This window comes from Hyla sarda, chromosome 4 (genome assembly GCF_029499605.1).
Source record: "Hyla sarda isolate aHylSar1 chromosome 4, aHylSar1.hap1, whole genome shotgun sequence".
NCBI lineage: Eukaryota > Metazoa > Chordata > Amphibia > Anura > Hylidae > Hyla > Hyla sarda.
In genome coordinates this window covers 94,612,584-94,634,019 of record NC_079192.1, presented here as the reverse complement: position 1 = coordinate 94,634,019, position 21,436 = coordinate 94,612,584, and the positions used below count along the sequence as shown (strand labels likewise).

Genomic DNA, 21,436 nt, shown 5'->3' with positions numbered 1-21,436 from the left:
GTAAGCCAATATATCACACGGCAACCTGCTCTTACCATCTCCGGGAGCCACTGCTCTTCTGATATTTCCTATGTGCTCTTTGTTGTACTAATATTAGTTTGCATTTATTTCTATTGTATCTTTCTTGTGACTAATTATTTAGAGCTTGTATATATCAGTGCATTCTTTTGTGCCTGGTGCAAGGATATACTTTTGTGTATCTATTTAGGACCTTGACAGTCTATGTCAGTGCAATATTTTTTATCTTTGGGTGTTTAAGCTTTTAGAGATAATGTAATAAAAGTTATATTTTAATAATTCTATACCCCAGTTTCTGTTAAACTGTTCCAATTAGGTGGGGAATAATTAGCTTGTTCTAATCTTGTATCTGTCCATAAGCAGATGGGTATTGACTGTTGATAAATTTTTCACATAAGCAATTTTTTATTTTTTTGCTTTTGTAGTGGCTTTTTCTGCAACCAATCAGATCGCTTCTTTCATTTTTTTTTCTGATCTGATTGGTTGCTATGGGCAACTCAGCAACTTTTCCTCTAAACAGGTTTTGATAAATCTCCCCCTATGTCTCTCATAGTTGAGGTATACCTATGATGAAAATGACAGGCCTCTCATCTTTTTAAGTGGGAGAACTTGTACAATTGGTGGCTCACTAAATGCTTTTAAGCCCCACTGTATATCTCCAGAGCAGCAGCACCTATCCAGAGAAGTAAAACATAATTTTAATCCGATGCATGTTCCCCTTTAAAAAAAAAAAAAAATGGAAAATCCATGGCAAATTCAAAATAAGATTATATGCAAAATAAAATGATATGCTCTCTCTCTCCTCTCCTCTCTCTATGATTTCTATTATCTCTATCATCTCTATATCTCTATCATCTCTATATCTCTATCTCTCTCTCATCTCTATCATCTAGATCTCTATCTGGAATAGCAGCACCTTTTGTGTGCTGCTATTCTCTGGATTACTATTTTAAGTGGGGCCCTAACACAGGCTTCCATATAGCGTGCACATATCACAAGTCTACTATCAAGGCTGTGCTGCTTTTCTTGGAATATATATATATATATATATATATATATATATATATAATATACATACACACATACACACACACACTTTCATGTTCAAATGTCTACAGACATTAGATCAGTGTTTTCCAACCAGGGTGCCGCCAGCTGTTGCAAACCTGTAAATTTCAACAGCTGGAAGTACCCTTGTTAGGAAACACTGTTTTAGTTAAAGTGTGTCTTAATGGGGTACTCCGGTGAAAACCTTTTTCTTTTAAATCAACTGGTGGCAGAAAGTTAAACATATTTGTAAATTACTTCTATTAAAAAATCTTAATCCTTCCAGTACTTATTAGCTGCTGAATGCTACAGAGCAAATTCCTTTCTTTTTACAACACTGATGATATCACGAGCACAGTGCTCTCTGCTGACATCTCTGTCCATTTTAGCAACCATGCATAGCAGATGCATGCTAAGGGCAGCATGGTGGCTCAGTGGTTAGCACTGTTGCCTTACAGTGCTGGGGACTTGGGTTCAAATCCCACTAAGGACAGCAATAAATAAAGTGTAATTATTATTATAATAACGTCAGCAGAGAGAACTGTGCTTGTGATGTCATTTGAGAGCATTCCAAAAAGAAAAGAATTTCCTCTGTAGTATTCAGCGGCTAATAAGTACAGGAAGGATTAAGATTTTTTAATAGAAGTAATTTACAAATATGTTTAACTTTTTGCCACCAGTTGATTTAAAAGAAAAAAGGTTTTCACCGGAGTACCCCTTTAATTTCTCCACCATTCTATTATCTTCCTCACAACCAAACTCTCAAGTCAGACAAAGCTGTCATTGAGGTCACTGATCCGAGTCTCAGCCGCTACTAGCACCCTGACAGCAGCTATAAAATCAGCAGTGGTCTAAATTATGTATGTAGTGTTTTGACCAGGAGTGCCCTGTTGTCAGAGCATAGTAGTCCCTGTAGACAGTTGCATTGAAATGTCTATAAAACACAATTAGACAATAAAATATTGCAGGTTACCATCAGTTTTTTTTAACATCCACATCAATGTATGTGCTTTAGGACACTAAACATAATATTTACCTTTAGTCTGCTTAACATTTTACTTCAGTACATTTTCTTAAAGAAGCCGTTTTTATTTTTATTTTTTATGCTTTTTCACTACCACTATTCCTACCGCACCATCTGTTTCATTCCAGCTCTGCATCATACACGTCATTACTGGACAACACTGCAGAAAACTAGTTGTCTCAGTGGTTTGTCTTGTGTCAAATGACTTTCCCAGACCCCTAGTATCACAGCTATATCTGTATAATGCTGCTATCTCTATGAGATCAGGATATATATAGCAGTTATATACTTCTTCTGAGGTTGTGATATTGCCAGAACTTTCCCTAAATCACTTTTTGTTTTTTAATGCAATTGAAATAAGAAGCACTTTAAGTAAAACACATAAAAGCTGCATACTGTATAGTGTGAACTGATATTTTTGGACATCAACATTGCCATGTGTCTTGTGCAAGCTTCACTGTGTTAATACATTCATGATCCTACTGTGACCACCAGGTCCATGTGCACTGGGTAGAGGACTTTCTGTTAAGTACAGGATTACGCCATTAACTATCAAATCCCACAATGGCAGCTGTCAGACCTTTTACCCTCCGCACCAAACTCCCAATCTGCTTCTTTCACTTAATTTTTTTTCATTGGACACAGTACTTCCGAAAAGGTAATTTTTTAGAGACCAAGGGGGAGATTTATCAAAACCTGTCCAGAGAAAAGTTGCCCATAGCAACCAATCAGATTGCTTCTTTCTTTTTTAAAGATACCTCTGAAAAATGAAAGAAGCTAACTGGTTGCTATGGGCAGCTCTGCAATGTTTCCCCTGGACAGGTTTTGATAAATCTCCCCCCAGGAGAGCAGTGATATAGCAGAGGAGTTCCTTAAAATAATAAGCTGCCATTATAAAACGCTGACTCTCACTATCTGCCTATCTTTGATATCTGCTGTGTCCAGAATCTCCAGTTTTTATTATGAAATTCAGGTTTGTTGGTAGCAATTTTTCCTTATAGTGCTAAGGTTCTCTGTTCAATTCCACCAAGGGCAACATCTGCATGGAGGTTGTATGTTTTCCTTGTGTTTTCTCCAGGTACTCTGGTTTCTTCTCACACTACAAAACATATTCATAAGTGAATTTAGATTGTAAGCTCCACTAGGGAGCAATGACAAGCTATGTACAGTGCTGTGGAATCTGCTTGAGCTATATTAATAAAGGAATTATTTTTGAAAAAGGATTAACTACCATAAACACGTAATCCCCGTTCACAGAATAGCGAATAAGTAATTACGGAACTCCTAGGGGGAGATGTATCAAAACCAGTGTAGAGGAAGAGTGGTGCAGTTTCCCATAGCAACCAATCAGCTCGCTTCTTTCATTTTTCACAGGCCTCTTTGGTTGCTATGGGCAACTCAGCAACTTTTCCTCTATACAGGTTTTGATAAGTCTCACCTATAGAGCTTATATCTGAATGGAGTGGCATTGCACGTATTTAACTATCACTTAATTAATTGACTGTGAATGCTAATAAAAACCAATCCCATACTCTGCTGTCTTCGGCGCTACCATAGACAATGAATGGAGTGAGATCAAGTAAGTATGTGTTCTGCTGCTTCATTCAGACAGGAGGTTTGGGAGTCCCACTTTTGAGATTGTGGGGGACATTCACATGATCATACACTTAAAGGGGAACTCTAGTACTTAACTACCGGCGCCCCAGCTCTTCCCATGCACAGAGCAACCAGTGCTTCATGCATGGAGCTGTGTCAAAAACTGCACAGGGCGATGGCCAACACGGCCCCTCTATGCGTCTCTATAGGCGAGTCAGAGATATAGCGCTCATGTGTCTCTAACACTCCCATAGAGATGCCTGGAGTGAGCGTGTCGATCATCACTCTGCTTAGTGCATGGTTAGAGCCGGGGCACCAGGCAGGAGATCACAAGGCATCCCAGCAGTCGGACCCTCCATGATCAGACACTTATCCCCTATCCTGCGTTACTGTATACGCTGGAATTTGGCATTTTTAGCCTAACGCTGTTCTCAACCTTAGACCACCAGGAATGTTGTATCCACCCCTTCACACTACCCTAGACCACCAGGAAAATTAGCATTAAAACGGGGGATTCCAAAGAATGTTTTTTTTTTGCTTTTTTTTTCCCCCATCAACTGGTGCCAGAAAGTTAGGGTATGTTCACAATGAGCAATTGGCGTGCAATTCTACAGTGTGAACCCCTAAAATTACTGTGAATGTGTCTTCCACAGACCCGTTCACACCGTGGAATTTCAGCAGTGGACAATTGATTCACAGAAAGAAATTGATTCGCGCAAAGAAAGAACATGTTTATTCTTTGCACGGAAGTCCGTGAGCCCTGCATTGCCATCAGTGGTGACGGCGCAGGGCAGCATGCTGCCAGATGGAATCTCCGCTCGTGGAATTCTGCGAGTGGAGCTTCCGTTCACATTCCTCAGTGCGAGCATACCCTTATACAGATTTGTTAATTAGCTCCATTTAAAAACTTCAGCCTTTCCAGCTGCTGTAGGCCCTGGGGAAAGTGATGTAGTTCTTTCCAATCCGACACAGTGCTCTCTGTTGCCACCTCTGTCAATGTCTGGAGCAGCAAAAAGCACTGGATCGAAAGAAAATACAACCCTTCTTTCAAGGTAAAGAACTTTCTGGCACCAGTTAATTTGCATTTTCCCTCTGGAATACTCCTTTGACTTCTAGCAGACCTCCTATAGTAATAAAACTCTATCAGGCTATCTGTCTAATGTTCTTATCAGCTGCTCTCTATAGGACTAATACATGCATACAGTCTTGTCTTCAAAATTGGCCCATAATTTCTAAGTCCACTATATTCTGATTACTACTATACAAGCACCAATATTACCCCATACAGTGACCATATAGAGATTACAATACATTTACATCCAGTGCCTCACAGGGGCTATGTTCTCTAATCTATGTCGTCTTCCTTTCCTTTGCTTCTCCATCCAGCCCAAGCCACCATGAAGACTTCCTTCCAAGACCTGTCTCCGAAGAATTTTTCGGACAAACATCTTTAGGCTCCTTACTTTTCCACCTCTTCTTACCATTTTCCCCACCTTTTCCTACACTTTACCCGAAACAATAATATGCTCCCCTAGCTTCCCAAACAGTAGTGCAACAGTAATAGCTTCCCTACACTAACAGTGCCCCCATATTATTGCCTTCTTTTGTGCCCAGAAAAAAAATTAAGGTAGATCTTTCCATTTGGTAGATAACCGGACCCCCCAATTAATAGGAAGATAGACCATCAATTAGGTAGGTAGGTAGGCAAGGAAGTAAACTCACATTAGGTAGGCAGATAGCTCCCCCCTCCATATTAGCTATAATAGTTCAAACTGTCATAGCCCCCCTACACTAAGGCTAAGTTACCACTTGGGGTTTTTTTCTGGCAGTTTTTTGGAAAACTGCCACTGCAGGCCAAGTCAGAAGTGGATCCATAAGGGAGGAGAAGTGTAAGTCCTTCCTTTATATGTCCTATTCCTTTTTAATATACTTCTGGCTTTGGCTCAAAAACTGCAGTGACAGTATTCCAAAAACCAAGTGGAAACGTAGCCTAACAGTGTTCCCTTTAATGCCCCCACATAGTAACCTCCCCCTTTTACCCTCATATAGTCTTCTGTGCCCTAAACAAAAGTATTGGCCCATAGCTTTCTAGATGCACCATATTCTGCAGCCATATGTATGAAAAGACATTTGTTGAAGCAAATAATGCACAACATATACAAAAATGTCTGACTGATAGAAGCTCTGAAGCAGCTCTGACCTGTCTGCACTCCTGTCCATTACGTTTCTGACTGAAGACATTGAGAAATATGTCACGCTGTGACTAACAAGCCATGCCCCACTTCTCCCTGGTTACAAAGTCTGGTGTGCCTTGGGCTCCATCCATGCTCTGAGTACAATCTAAAACAGTGGTCTCAAACTGCGGCCCTCCAGATGTTGCAAAACTTCAACTCCCAGCATGCCCGGACAGCCAACGGCTGTCCGGGTATGCTGGGAGTTGAAGTTTTGCAACATCTGGAGGGCTGTAGTTGATACCACTGCTCTAAAAGAAACCTTAGACATATCACAGCTTTCTGTACTAATCCTTCCAGAAAAAACAAAAAAAGGGAGCAGCAGTTCACTAAAGCGCAGTGTGAAAACAGCCTTATGTGTCTTGACTATTCCAAAAGCACAAATGACCTATAAGAGATTTTAATGTCATGTTAGGCTCACACACAATGTTTAAAGGGGCTGTCCGGTGAAAATTGTCTTATATCCTATCCACAGAATAAATATCGGACCGATGGGATTCCCCCACCACCGCAATGATATCCAGAACGGGGCCCCACTTGAGAGACTGACACAGAGAGAGAGAGAGACACAGACAGACAGACAGACAGACACAGAGACCGACAGACACACACACACACACAGAGAAAGACAGACAGAGACAGACACACACACACACAGAGACACACAGAGACAGACACACACAGAGACAGACACACACACAGAGACACACAGAGACAGACACACACACACAGACACACACAGAGACAGACACACACACACACACACACAGAGACACACAGACAGACACACACACACACAGAGACACACAGAGACAGACACACACAGAGACAGACACACACAGAGACACACACACACACAGAGACAGACACAAACAGAGACAGACAGATACACAGAGAGAGAGACACAGAGACAAACACATAGAGACAGACAGAATGGAAGCATCAAAAATGCCCTAATACAGCACTTGGGCATCTCTAGTGCTCCCGTACAAATAAATGGAGCCCATGCCACCTACAGCACACTCTCTGGGTCCCGCTTTAGAAATTGCTGGGGGTCTCAGTGGTCATATACCCCCATGGTCAAATACCCTCTATCCTGTGGATAAGGGATAAGTTAATTTTCACTGGACAACCCATTAAATGTTTTTAGTTGGTTTTTTTTTTGGGCAAAAGCCAGAAGTGGATTCACAAAGAAAAGGAGATACAAAGGGTGTATAGTTCTGCTGGATCTACCACTGTCTGGCATCGACCTTACACAAGCCACAAATTCATTCCATGTCGAGGCAACCTTTTCATCGTGGCCGGAGACCGCAAAAGCCAAGGTCAAATTCAAAAGGTGCCGTATTTATTAAGTCTGTGAAACTTTATAGTAAATTTGGCCCAAATTGGCCAAAAAGAAAAATATATATTTTTGTCAGGGAAACCGGATCCTACAGCTAACATTTGTAAATGTCCCTCTATAAGTACATTGGGGGTATTTATCATTGTAGGTGTAAGTGAAGCATTTTTCTACACCTTTTTTTTTTGTGTGCTGGTAATGTGTAGGAGCACCACATTTATTAAATGGTCATGGGGCTTTGATAAATTTGGTTCGGGTCACATTTTCTGAAATTTCTCTCTTCACATACACCAAAAAGCTAAGCTACGGTAAGTCTGGGCTGGTGAAGTTTGGAGACTTTTCAGTGGTTTTGCACCTTTTTTGTGACTTTTCACAAAAAGTTTCAGTTGATAAATGTATTACCACTGCATAAGACTAACCTGTAACAGCTGGTCTGTACACCAAAAAGGCGCAAAAAATAGCCTGAGATGCAGCGCTGTGCCACATGTGAGACAAATCTACACGCAAAAACTGCTTTAAAGACGATGATAAATGCCCCCCATTGTGATGACTTGATTTTTGCTGCCACCTAATGTTAACCAAGTGAACTGCATTTCATTTCTGGTTGCAAAAACAAATCTAGAACATGTCTTACAAAAAGGAGTCAAGCAACTTATCAAACTAGTAAGGGTACGATCACACTATGTTCCTGCTCCCATTAATCATATCCGTCGGGATCCCACTGTAAACGGGATACTGACGTATAATGTTAACGGGAGCAGCGGACCCCATTCCCTGCTGTGGCCGAACAGAGTCACCTCTAGTGACTCCATCTGGGATGTATCCGCCATTTTAGGTGGACTCATGATGGAGGCTATTGCGCTTTTTAAATATCACTTACGTCCTGGATGGAGTCACTAGGTGACTCTGTTCAGCCATAGAAGTAAATGAGGTTCGCTGCTCCTGTTAACAGGAGTGCCATATATACAGAGCTTTCCTAGAAGCAATGCAAAGGTCCATCATCTACTCAAGGTCCATTGCCTTCCCAAGTCCACATCTAAAAGGTTACAAGGTGGCATATGTATCCATAAACCTCCATTCTCTAAAGGAGACCATATTTGCGTCAAATATTCTGCTGACTTACTCTCTCACATCTGAGGATTTGCAACAGTTTTTGGCTCAGTATTTTGTGTAATTCCGTGTTTTGGACCCATTGGTTATTTTGGTTTACAAGTGTGGTGAGGGTGTGATGAGGGCAGAAATTATTACCCTAGGGGCAGATGGCATTAACCCCTTGTATTCGTGATGCCAGGTCATGGTTTAACCTCTTCACCACCCAAAGGTATACCGCTGGATCCTGGGCTAGGCACAGGGGCAATAATGACTCTGACGCCAAGTTACGGATCAAGGGCAGCTTTACTGAGGTAGACAGATGGAATAGTCTTTTACAGCTCAGTTAGGTCCAAGGAGGTGACCAGTGACTTCAGAGACTCTATGGCTCCCTGGGACTTATAGTGGATTTGGACAATTTGCTGCCCACGCTGACTGTATACAGACTGCTCTTGACAGGCTTGGCCCTGTATGTAACTTACCAGGTTTTGACGTTCACCTGTGGGGTAGCGGACTTGTGGATGCATGGCTGCATGGTAGGCTTTGGGCCTCCTCAGGACACCAGACACTCTTTCTCTCAGGACTAGACTTCACTGTAGCTCAGCTTAGCTTAGACTGGAACTCAAGAGACTGAACTAGCTCCTCCCATTGTTTTTATGTGGGGGACTCTGGAGGGGTCCCATAGGTCACTCTATAGGTCACATGGTCACTGGTACCTTCCTTGGTTACAATACATGACAACAGTATTTAAAGGAACATAACAATATATACACATTACATTAGAAAACATAGGTGCTTATTAACTATTTAGGGAACATAGATTAACCCCTTAAGGGTGCAGGGTTTTTCTGTTTTTGCACTTTTGTTTTTTCCTCATCACCTTCTAAAAATGATAACGCTTAAAATTTTGCAAATACAGACCAATTGTACTTTATAATTGCATCAGTCATTTCCCCAGAAAATTTACGGCGAAGCCAGAAAAAAAATATTTGTGGGGCAAAATTGTAAAGAAAACGCCATTTTGTAACTTGTGGGGGCTTCCGATTCTATGCAGTACACTTTTCAGTAAAATGACACCATATCTTTATTCTGTAGGTCCATACAGTTACAAGAATGCCAAATTTATATAGGTTTTATTCTATTTTACTACTTTAAAAAAATTATAACTACATGCACCAAAATTATTATGTGTAAAATTGTCATCTTCTGACCCCTATAACTTTTTTATTTTTCCATATATGGGGCGGTATGAGAGTTCATTTTTTGCGGCGTGATCTGAAGTTTTTATCGGTACCATTGTTTTGATGGAACTTTTTGATCAGTTTTTATACATTTTTTAATATATTTTTTATACCAAAAATACGGAATTTTGAATTTTGGCATTTTTTTTACGTGTATGCCATTGACCATGCAGTTTAATTAACATTATATTTTCATAGTTTGGACATTTATGTTGCGGAGGGGGCGATCCGCCTCACTACACCATCAGGGATGGTTTAAATGTCCGCAACTTTGCCAGTGGCGATCTAAAGGGTTAATAGCCGCTCGCTACAAGCAGACATACTGCGATGTGCGAGTCACCCCACGCATGCGCAGTATACTCACACATCGCGGCAGCTCTCGGCTTAGCTCATAGAGCAGAGGGAGCAGCCACAATGTGTGTGAGTACACCGTGCATGCGTGGCGACTCGCACATCGCTTCAGTGTGTTTGCATGTAGCGGCGTATTGCCGCTCCAAGTAGGCACATGTAAAGGGAGCATACAGAGGTCCTTCAGCGGCAGATCCGCAGCGTAAAATCTGCTGTAAATCCACCCGTCTAAACTTACCCTTAGGTAACGGGCATATGCTGCATAAAATTTAGCAATAGCAATTCCACACCGAATTGTTGCGGATATGCGAATAAAAAGAACAGAAAAACTTTCGGCGGGGGATTTATCAAAACCTGTCCAGAGGAAAAGTTGCCCATAGCAACCAATCAGATCGCTTCTTTCATTTTTCAGAGGCCTTTTCAAAGTCACCAATCAAAAAGAATAGCAGGCAGACACTTAGAAAGTCCACCGTGTGGGCCCTGCCCTACTGATGAAGTCTGCAGAGCAGTAAAAATGATGACAATTACCATATTCAAGTTATAAAATGGCCAGGAATAGAACACACACAGCACAGCTTATCCTGAGGGGTAGGGTCACTCGTGCAGTATTTTGCTGTATATTTGCTGTTGAGTATTTTCCAACCATTTTAAGTCAGGGCCACTGACATGAATGGCGTCCACTGCTCTCCGTTACAGTATACGCCGGCATCCTGTTTTTGGTGGAGTCACTAATGCAGTGTGAACCTAGCCCAAGAAAAAACAGGAACCAGTGGGGGATAGTGGCAGGTGGGTATTATTATTATTATTTTATTTTATTTTTTTAATTTTATCCCACAATATATGCGTCAGTTTATACCATAATGTAAAACAAAGCCACCAGGGCAACAAAAATGCCCCCCAAAAATGCAGAAGTAGAGGAGCTGCCCAGAGCAACCAATTAGATTCCAACAAATGTTTCAGAAATACTCTGACTGGTTCCTACGGGCATCAAAAAGGGGTATTGTCTAGGTCAAACAACCTGATCTGCTTTCACTTGTTTTCATACATTTCATGGGAGATTATTAAATCTTGAGCTGAGGAACAGTGAAGCAGTTGCTCATAGCAACCAATCAGATTCCAGCTTTCGTTTTTCTCAGGCTTTTTATTTATTTTTATTTTTTTAATGAAAGAAATGTGGTGGCGGGGTGTGAGGTGCAGGGCAGATGTTGTTACCCTAGAGGGCAGATGGCATTAACCCCTTGTATTCGTGACGCCAGGGCATGGTTTAGCCTAAAACCAACAGAAGGTATACCGCTAGATCTTGGGCTAGGCACGGGGGCAATAAAGACTCCAACGCCAAGTTACGGATAATGGTAGCTTTACTGAGGGTAAAGTCTATACAGTTCAGCCAGGGCCCAAGGAGTAGGGTTGCCACCTTTCCCTCAGAAAAATACCGGTCATGGGTGTGGCTATGTGGGGGGTGGAGCTACAAAAGGGGAGGGGCCAGATTGCTGAGGGATCAGGGGTTTAAGAAATGGCACGGGGGATGGGAGGGGGGTTTAAGAAATGGCATAGGGGATTGGAGGGATACAATATATATGTGGGGGGAATTTTCCTATATCGCACAAAAAATTTACATTTAGAGAATACCTACCAAAACCCTATTTATTCCAGCGGCGGCGGTAGTGGTGGTGCGCGACAGCAACGCTGGCTCTCTCTGATGACGAGTGACATCCCCCTGCGCAACGTCAGATAAACAGGCTAATCAGACAGTATCACACATGACAGGATTAGATACACAGGCTCAGCAGATAGTATCCCACATGACAGATGTGGATATACAGGCTCAGCAGACAGTATCACACATGACAGGATTAGATACACAGGCTCAGCTCACAGTATCACACATGACAGGATTAGATACACAGGCTCAGCAGACAGTATCGCACATGACAGGATTAGATACACAGGCTCATCAGGCAGTATCGCACATGACAGGATTAGATACACAGGCTCATATCCCACATGACAGATTTGGATATACAGGCTCAGCAGACAGTATCACACATGACAGGATTAGATACAGAGCGCAGCAGATAGTTTCACACATTAAAACATTAAATCAGTGTTTCCCAACCAGGGTGCCTCCAGCTATTGCAAAACTACAACTCCCAGCATGCCCGGACAGCCAAAGGCTGTCTGGGCATGCTGGGAGTAATAGTTTTGCAACAGCTGGAGGCACCCTGGGTGAGAAACACTGCATTAAATACACAATTTAGCAGAGAGGTCTCACCAGTCTCTTGTCTTCACTTTCTCCTTTCCCCGGGCGGCTCCAGGTTAAGGAATGTCCGGGGTTGAGGAGGAATGGGGTGGGCAATTATTTATCCCATGGGGCCACATGAGAAACTAAAAATATTGTGGAGGGCCGGGTAGTTGTCCCCCAGATTAGGCAGCATAGATGTCCCCCAGATCAGGCAGCATAGTTGTCCCCCAGATTAGGAGCACAGTTGTCCCCCAGATTAGGAGCATAGTTGTCCCCCAGATTAGGCAGCATAGATGTCCCCCAGATTAGGAGCATAGCTGTCCCCCAGATTAGGAGCATAGCTGTCCCCCAGAGTAGGCAGCATAGATGTCCCCCAGATTAGGAGCATAGCTGTCCCCCAGATTAGGCAGCATAGCTGTCCCCCAGATTAGGAGCATAGCTGTCCCCCAGATTAGGCAGCATAGCTGTCCCCCAGATTAGGCAGCATAGTTGTCCCCCAGATTAGGCAGCATAGTTGTCCCCCAGATTAGGCAGCATAGTTGTCCCCCAGATTAGGCAGCATAGTTGTCCCCCAGATTAGGCAGCATAGTTGTCCCCCAGATTAGGCAGCATAGTTGTCCCCCAGATTAGGCAGCATAGTTGTCCCCCAGATTAGGCAGCATAGATGTAACCCAGATTAGGAGCATAGTTGTCCCCCAGATTACGAGCATAGTTGTCCCCCAGATCAGTATAGTTGTCCCCCAGATCAGCATAGTTGTCCCCCAGATTAGGAGCATAGTTGTCCCCCAGATCAGTATAGTTGTCCTCCAGATCAGCATAGTTGTCCCCCAGATTAGGAGCATAGTTGTCCCCCAGATCAGTATAGTTGTCCCCCAGATCAGTATAGTTGTCCCCCAGATAAGGAGCATAGTTGTCCCCCAGATCAGTATAGTTGTCCCCCAGATCAGTATAGTTGTCCCCCAGATCAGTATAGTTGTCCCCCAGATCAGTATAGTTGTCCCCCAGATTAGGAGCATAGTTGTCCCCCAGATCAGTATAGTTGTCCCCCAGATTAGGAGCATAGTTGTCCCCCAGATCAGTATAGTTGTCCCCCAGATCAGTATAGTTGTCCCCCAGATCAGTATAGTTGTCCCCCAGATCAGTATAGTTGTCCCCCAGATTAGGAGCATAGTTGTCCCCCAGATTAGGAGCATAGTTGTCCCCCAGATGAGGAGCATAGTTGTCCCCCAGATTAGGAGCATAGTTGTCCCCCAGATTAGGAGCATAGTTGTCCCCCAGATTAGGAGCATAGTTGTCCCCCAGATTAGGAGCATAGTTGTCCCCCAGATCAGTATAGTTGTCCCCCAGATCAGTATAGTTGTCCCCCAGATCAGTATAGTTGTCCCCCAGATCAGTATAGTTGTCCCCCAGATTAGGAGCATAGTTGTCCCCCAGATTAGGAGCATAGTTGTCCCCCAGATTAGGAGCATAGTTGTCCCCCAGATTAGGAGCATAGTTGTCCCCCAGATTAGGAGCATAGTTGTCCCCCAGATCAGTATAGTTGTCCCCCAGATCAGTATAGTTGTCCCCCAGATCAGTATAGTTGTCCCCCAGATCACTATAGTTGTCCCCCAGATCACTATAGCTGTCCCCCAGATCACTATAGTTGTCCCCCAGATCACTATAGTTGTCCCCCAGATCACTATAGTTGTCCCCCAGATTACGAGCATAGTTGTCTCCCAGATTAGGCAGCTCCCCCCCCCCCCCCCCACACACACACCTATATACACACACACACACACCTATATATACACAGACACACATATACACAGACACACATGCACACACACATGTAAACACAGACACATATATACACAGACACTCACTCACAGAGGGAGACAGGATACAAGGCCTCTCCTCCTCTCCCCTCCCTGCTCTGCCTATGGAGGGTTGTAAGACTGCACGGGGCAGAGAGAAGGCGGGGGAGGGGGAGAGAGGAGACAGGAGGTGCACGCCCCCTCCCCAGCACTGTACAATCTCTTCCTGTCATCGCACGGAGCTCTCCCTGTCACAGGCTGCTGGTGTTAGACCTGGGCATTGTACGGCCGGTCATGAAAGAAGTGCTTTTCTGGGGATGCTGCTCCGTCCGCCCCTGTCAGTGAATGAAAAATACCGGCCATAGCATGGCCGGTATTTTTCATCCAAACTTACCGGCACAGCCCGGAATGTAGATGAAAATACCGGCTGTGCCGGTAAAATACCGGCAGGGTGGCAACCCTACCAAGGAGGTGACCAGTGACTCAGAGACCTTAAGGGCTTGCTGGGACTTGTAGTAGGACTGAATAATTTAGTGCAGGCCAGGTTGCTAGACACTTTGACAGAGACTGACTTGACTGATGATGGACAAAGCTGCAGGTTTAGCTTACTTGCACTTGACTGTGGCTGCAGGACTTGAGTTGAGGCCTCCAATACTCTGGACACACACACTATGCCCGACTGCACTGGACCTCAGCAACAAGAGCTCTAAGCTCCAAGAGAGAGAAGCTAGCTCCACCCAGGGCTTATATGGGGGAGACTAGCAGGAAGCCCATAGGTCACCCTTGGGATCACCTGGTCACTGGTACCTCCTGGGTAACAAGCACATAGTATATCACATGGAATAACTCTTAGGCTGCGTTCTCACGGCTGTCTCACGGGGGTCCTTAGATCCCTCCTTGTCGGCGATCGCTGTGATTTGCCGATCAATTCTAACAGTCAAATCACAGCTTTTTCCATCTGATCGGGTCACTGGTGACCTGATCGCCCAAAAAATAACAGTGATCGGCGCTTTCAGAGACAGTGCCGATCATCCTGAAGGATAGGAGCGAGGTGGCAGGGGTGCCACCTCCTCCTATCCCCTGCCATTGGTAGGTCAGGGCTGACTGATCAATGGTAGGAGGGTCGTGGGGTCAAAAGTCATAATCCCCGCTCTGCCTGCCCCTGGAAGTCCGGGCAGAGCGGGGTTGCCATTGTGATGGTTGGCTGGCTGCGGGGGTACCTGGCTACAGTGGCAGCAAGCGGGAGCGGCGACAGCAGTGCATATGACTGTCGGAAATGCCGGCAGCTGCGCATGTGACCAGCGGGGACAGCGCAGGCGGGCCACAGTCAGAAGATTGAGGTGAGTGACCTTCAACTGTGCCCCCCTAGAAGTTTCAAAACTACAACTCCCAGCATGCACAGACAGCCTTTGGCAACATGTGGAGGGCTACAAACTGTGATGCTTCAGATGTTGCAAAACTACAACTCCCAGCATGCCCAGACTGTCCAGGCATGCTGGGAGTTGTAGTTCTGCAATATCTGGCTCTCCAGATGTTGCAGAACTACAACTTCAAGCATGCCTGGACAGTCTGGGCATGCTGGGAGTTGTAGTTTTGCAACCTCTAAAGGGCCACAGTTTGGAGACCACTATACAGTGGTCTCCAAACTGTAGCCCTCCAGATGCTGCAAAACTACAATTTTCAGCATGCCCAGATTGTCCATGGCACTTCAGATGTTGCCAAACTACAATTCCCAACATGCCTGGACAGTCTGGGCATGCTGGGATTTGTAGTTTTGAAACATCTGTAGGACCACAGTTTGGAGACCACTACACAGTGGTCTCCAAACTGTGCTCCTCCAGCTGTTGCATAACTACAACTCCCAGCCTGCCCTTCAGCTGTCAGGGCATGCTGGGAGTTGTAGTTTTGCAACAGCTGGAGACACACTGATGGGGAAACACTGAGTTAGGGTCTGTTACCTAACTTTTGCCTCCAGCTGTTGCAAAACTACAACTCCCAGCATGCACTGACAGACCATGCATGCTGGGAGTTGTAGTTTTGCAACAGCTGGATATACACCTGTGCAGAAACACTGAGTTATGTAACAGACCCTAACTCAATGTTTCCCCATCAGTGTGTCTCCAACTCCCAGCATGGATGGTCTGTCAGTGCATACTGGGAGTTGTAGTTTTGCAAAAGCTGGAGGTTTAATCCACCCCACCCCCAATGTCAATGTACAGGGTACATTCACACGGGAGGGGTTTTACAGTGAGTTTCCTCTGCAGCTCAAACGCCCAGCAGGAAACTCGCTGTGAACCATCGCCCATGTGATTGTACCCTAAAAACACTACACTACACTGCACTAACATAAAATAAAAAGTCAAGCACTACATATACACATACCCCTACACAGTTACCCCAACCCCCCCCCCCCCCCAATAAAATTGAAAAACGTCTCATATAGCACTGTTTCCTAAATGGAGCCTCCAGCTGTTGCAAAATAACGACTCCCATCATTGCCAGACAGCAATTGACTGTCCAGGCATGTTGAGAGGTCTTCAAAAGCTGGAGGCACCCTGTTTGGAAAACACTGCCGTATGGTATTTTTTGCAGGCGGAGGTCCTTATGCAAAACTTTAATTTAGGTCTCAAATGTTCATGGTGCTCGCTCACTCCTGAGCCCTGTCGTATTTCAAGGCAACAGTTTAGAGCCACATATGGGGTATTTCCGTACTCGGTAGAAATTGAGTTACAAATTTTGGGGTCTTTTTCTCCTATTACCCCTTATGAAAAGGTAAAGTTGGGATCTACACCAGCATGTTGGTGTTAAAAAATTGTTACACTATCATGATGGTGTTGCCTCATACTTTTCATTTTCTTAAGAGGCAAAAGGAAAAAAATTGTACGGAAATCCTGAGTACGGAAATCCCCCATATGTGGACGTATAATGCTCCTCGGGTGCAAAACACGGCTCAGGAGTGAGAGTGAACTATGTACATTTGAGGCCTAAACTGGTGATTTGCATAGAGGTGGCTGCTGGTTACAGCGGTTCTGACATAAATACCAAAAATAAAATAAAAAAAACACCCACATTTTTGGAAACTACACCCCTTACATAATGTCCCTCCAAAATCCCACTGTTGCTCCTTTCCTTCTGAGCCCTCTAGTGGACCCACAGAGCACTTTACATCCACATATGAGATATTTCCTTACTCGAGAGAAATGGGGTTGCAAATTTTTGGGACATTTTACCTATTACCCCTTGTAAAAATGAAAAATTTGGGGTAACACCAGTATTTTAGTGAAAAAAAGTTTTTCATTTTCACGTCCAAATTTATTGAAAATTCGTCAAACACCTGTGGGGTGTTAAGGCTCAAGGTACCCATTGTTATGTGCCTTGTGGGGTGTAGTTTCCCAAATAGTATGCCATGTGGGGTGTTTTGCTGTTCTAGCACCATAGGGACTTCCTAAATGTGACATGCCCACCAAAAACCATTTCAGCAAAATTCGCTCTCCAAAATGCCATTGTCGCTCCTTCCCTTCTGAGCCCTCTACTGCGCCCGCCGAACACTTGACATACACATATAAGGTATTTCCTTACTCAAGACAAATGGGGGGGGGGGGGGGGGGGGGGCATTTTCTCCTTTTACCCCTTGTAAAAATTCAAAATATGTCTCTACAAGAACATGTTAGTGTAAAAAATGAATATTTACAATTTTCGCCTCCACTTTGCTGTTATTCCTGTGAAACACCTAAAGGGTTAACAAACTTTCTGAATGTCATTTTGAATACGTTGAGGGTGCAGTTTTCATAATGTGGTCCATTATGGGGTATTTCTAACATAAAGACCATCAAATTCACTTCAAAACTGAACTGTTCCCTGAAAAATTCAGATTTTGAAATTTAAATGAAAACTTTGAAAATTGCTGCTATAACTTTGAAGCCCTCTGATGTCTTCAAAAAGTAAAAACATGTCAACTTTATGATGCAAACATAAAGTAGACATATTGGGGGGATTTACCAAAGCTGTCTATTTCCCGCATCATTATAGACCAACTTAGACCTCTATTGTGCGCTTTATTTATCAAGGCGCACGGCTCTTGATAAATTCTGTGCACGGACTTTGGGATCTACGGTTGCATGGTTACATTTCCACCATAGTATATATGAATCAATATATCATTTATTTGGTATGTCCACTTTCCTCACAAGCAGAGAGCTTCAAAGTTTGAAAAATGCAAAAGTGTGAAAATTTTCATTACATTTTGGAATTTTTCACCAAGAAATGATGAAAGGATCAATGAAAATTTACCACTAACATAAAGTAGAATATGTCACAAAAAAACTATCTCGGAATACAATTCATAAGTAAAAGCATCCCAGAGTTATTAATGCTTAAAGGGGTAGTCCAGTGGTGAAAAACTTGAGATCGCGGGGGGTCCGACCGCTGGGGCCCCCTGCGATCTCTCTGTACAGGGGCCAGGCTCTTCGGCCAGATAGCGGGTGTCGACCCCCGCACGAAGCGGCGGCCGACACGCCCCCTCAATACATCTCAATGGCAGAGCCGGAGATTGCCGAAGGCAGCGCTTCGGCTCTGCCATAGAGTTGTATTGAGGGGGCGTGTCGGACGCCGCTCCGTGTGGAGGTCGACACGCCCCTTTCACGCGGGCTGTCGGGGCTCCGTACAGGAGATCGCGGGGGGCCCCAGCGTTCGGACCCCCCCGCGATCTGCAACTTATCCCCTATCCTTATAATAGGGGATAAGTTGTTAACCACTGAGTCACCACTGGACTACTACTTAAAGTGACAGTGGAGTAGTCAGATTAGGAAAAAATGCTCTGGTCCTTAAAGGGGTACTCCGCCCCTAGACATATTATCCCCTATCCAAAGGATAGGGGATAAGATGTCAGATCGCCGCGGTCCCGCTGCTGGGGAGCCCTGGGATCCCCGCTGCGGCGCTGCACTATCATCACTGCACAGAGCGAGTTCGCTCTATACGTAATGACGGGCAATACAGGGGCCGGAGATTTGTTACATCACAGCTCCGCCCCTCGTGATGTCACGGCCCGTCCCATTCAATACAAGTCTATGGGAAGGGGTGTGGCGGTCGTCATGCCCCCTCCCATAGACTTGCATTAAGGGGACGGGCCGTGATGTCACGAGGGGCGGAGCCATGACGTCACACTGCTCCGTCCCCTGTATCGCCTGTCATTACGCACAGAGCAAACTCGCTCTGTGCCGTAATGATGGCGCAGTGCCGCAGCGGGGATCCCAGGGGTCCCCAGCAGCGGGACCGTGGCGATCTGACATCTTATCCCCTATCCTTTGGATAGGGGATAAGATGTCTAGGAGCGGAGTACCCCTTTAAGGTCGTAATGGGCTTTGTCCCCAAGGGGTTAAAGGCTCATCTGTTTTTCATAGACTTCAATGTTAAATTTACTGTATTAGTTTTTTCTCACGTTTTTTTGACAGAAGAAAAAAAATGCATGTGCCGTTTTCTCTGCCGTCATAAAAAAAACGGAAATGAGTGCAGATGGGTACAAACGGATGTAAACGGATTGTAAAAAAAATCCCATTGACATGAATGGGATTTTTTAAAACTGTTTTTAACACCTTAATGACCACGGACGTAAATGTACGTCCTGGTTTGGCGGTACTTCGCACACCAAGACTTACATTTACGTCCTGTGTATGACCGTGAGCATTGGAGTGGTGCTCGCATCATACACGGCATACACAGCAGCCGGGGACCCGCCGGTAATGGCCGACATCCGCGATCGCGCGGATGTCCGCCATTAACCCCTCAGATGCCGTGATCTGTGCTGATCACGACATCTGCGGCAATGCGCATCGTAAAATAGATGCTGCTGCGGGGATCCGATCATCTGTAATGGCGGACGGAGGTCCCCTCACCTGCCTCCGTCCGTTTCCCGGCGTCTTTTGCTCTGGTCTGAGATCGAGCAGACCAGAGCAGGAGAGAGCCAATAATACTGATCAGTGCTATGTCCTATGCATAGCACTGAACAGTATTAGCAATCAAATGATTGCTATTGATAGTCCGTTATGGGGACATAAAAAGTGTAAAAAAAAAGTTGAAAAATTTAAAAATAAAAAGTAAAAAAAGAGTGAAAAATCCGCTCCCCCAATAAAAATGAAAATTGTCAGTTTTTTCCATTGTACCCCCAAAAAGCGTAATTTTTTTTATAAACATATTTGGTATCAGCGCGTGCGTAAATGTCCAAACTATCAAAATATAATGTTAATGATCCCATACGGTGAACGGCGTAAACGTAAACATTTTTATTTTTTATTTTTTATAAATAAAAATTAATTAAAAAAAATATAAAAGTTTAATATATGCAAATGTGGTATCGATAAAAGGTACAGATGACGGCGCAAAAAATGAGCCCTCATACCGCCCTATATATGGAAAAATGAAAAAGTTATAGGTGGTCAAAAATAGGGAGATTTTAGATTACTGATTTTGTACAAAAAGTTTTAGATTTTTTTTAAGCGGTACAAAAAATATAAAAGTATCTATTCATGGGTATAATTTTAATCATATTGACCCACAGAATAAAGAACACATGTCATTTTTACCGTAAATGGTACAGTGTGAAAACCAAACCCTCCAAAATGTGCAAAATTTTGGTTTTCATTTAAATTTCCTCCCTAAAAAATTTTTTGGGGGGGGTTCGCCGTACATTTTATGGTAAAATGAGAGGTTTCATTACAAAGTACAATTGGTCACGCAAAAAACAAGCCCTTATATGGGTCTGTAGATGGAAATATAAAAGAGTTATGGATTTTAGAAGGCGAGGAGGAAAAACAAAAATGGAAAAATAAAATTGGCCTCGTTCTTAAGGTGAAAATGGTCCTGGTCCTTAAGGGGTTAATCAGTTTACAGCCTGCAAGAACAAAACCGAAACAAAAAAACGGGGACAGACGGCCGTGTGAACACATTTTATACAGTACAACATATTTACAATGGGGAAACTAATGCAGGGGGCCCTGGGGACGCTGAAGGAGGTAACACCTCCCGTAATGGGCCCCACTACAGAAACAACCTGATACCTTCGTTTGCACAAGGTTTGATAGATCTTCTGTTTAATTTGCCACCTCCTAATGTCCTTCTGTCTAATTGGCCAATCAGACCAGGGGCGTGGTTTGGCTCAGGACAGTTCAGCAGCCCTCTAGTCGTTCATGAGATCTCCATCAGGGCTCATGTGAGTGTCCATTCAGTATATACTTCCATGTATGTTGTTGTGTCTTACAATGTGGAGTCACAGCTTTCTGGTTAGGGGTATGTTCTCACATGCATATTTTTGCTGCAGATTTGCTGCTGTAGATTTTGGTGCCCACTTACTTCATTGGGTGGCAAAATCTGCAGCAGAAGATACATGTGTGTGAATGCACTCTTAAACTGTTTACTAGTTGGTAATAAGGGCGTGTTCCCATGTTCAGGTTTTTTTACGCAGTTTTTGAAT

At 44.0% G+C, this 21,436-nt stretch overlaps 1 protein-coding gene across 2 annotated transcripts in view; it reads left to right on the top strand.

Annotated features, from left to right (window-relative positions):
- Positions 1-7,139: 7,139 nt before the first annotated feature.
- Positions 7,140-21,436, top strand: part of PAQR5 (progestin and adipoQ receptor family member 5) — a 91,958-nt gene continuing 77,661 nt past the window's right edge. Inside the window, exon 1 of one of the 2 annotated variants that reach the window (XM_056571611.1) lies at positions 7,140-7,252. The gene's annotated coding sequence lies outside the window, so the exon portion shown is untranslated. Of the gene's footprint in view, positions 7,253-21,131; positions 21,176-21,436 lie in introns of those variants that run through there. The other variant, XM_056571610.1, reaches the window with a different exon arrangement.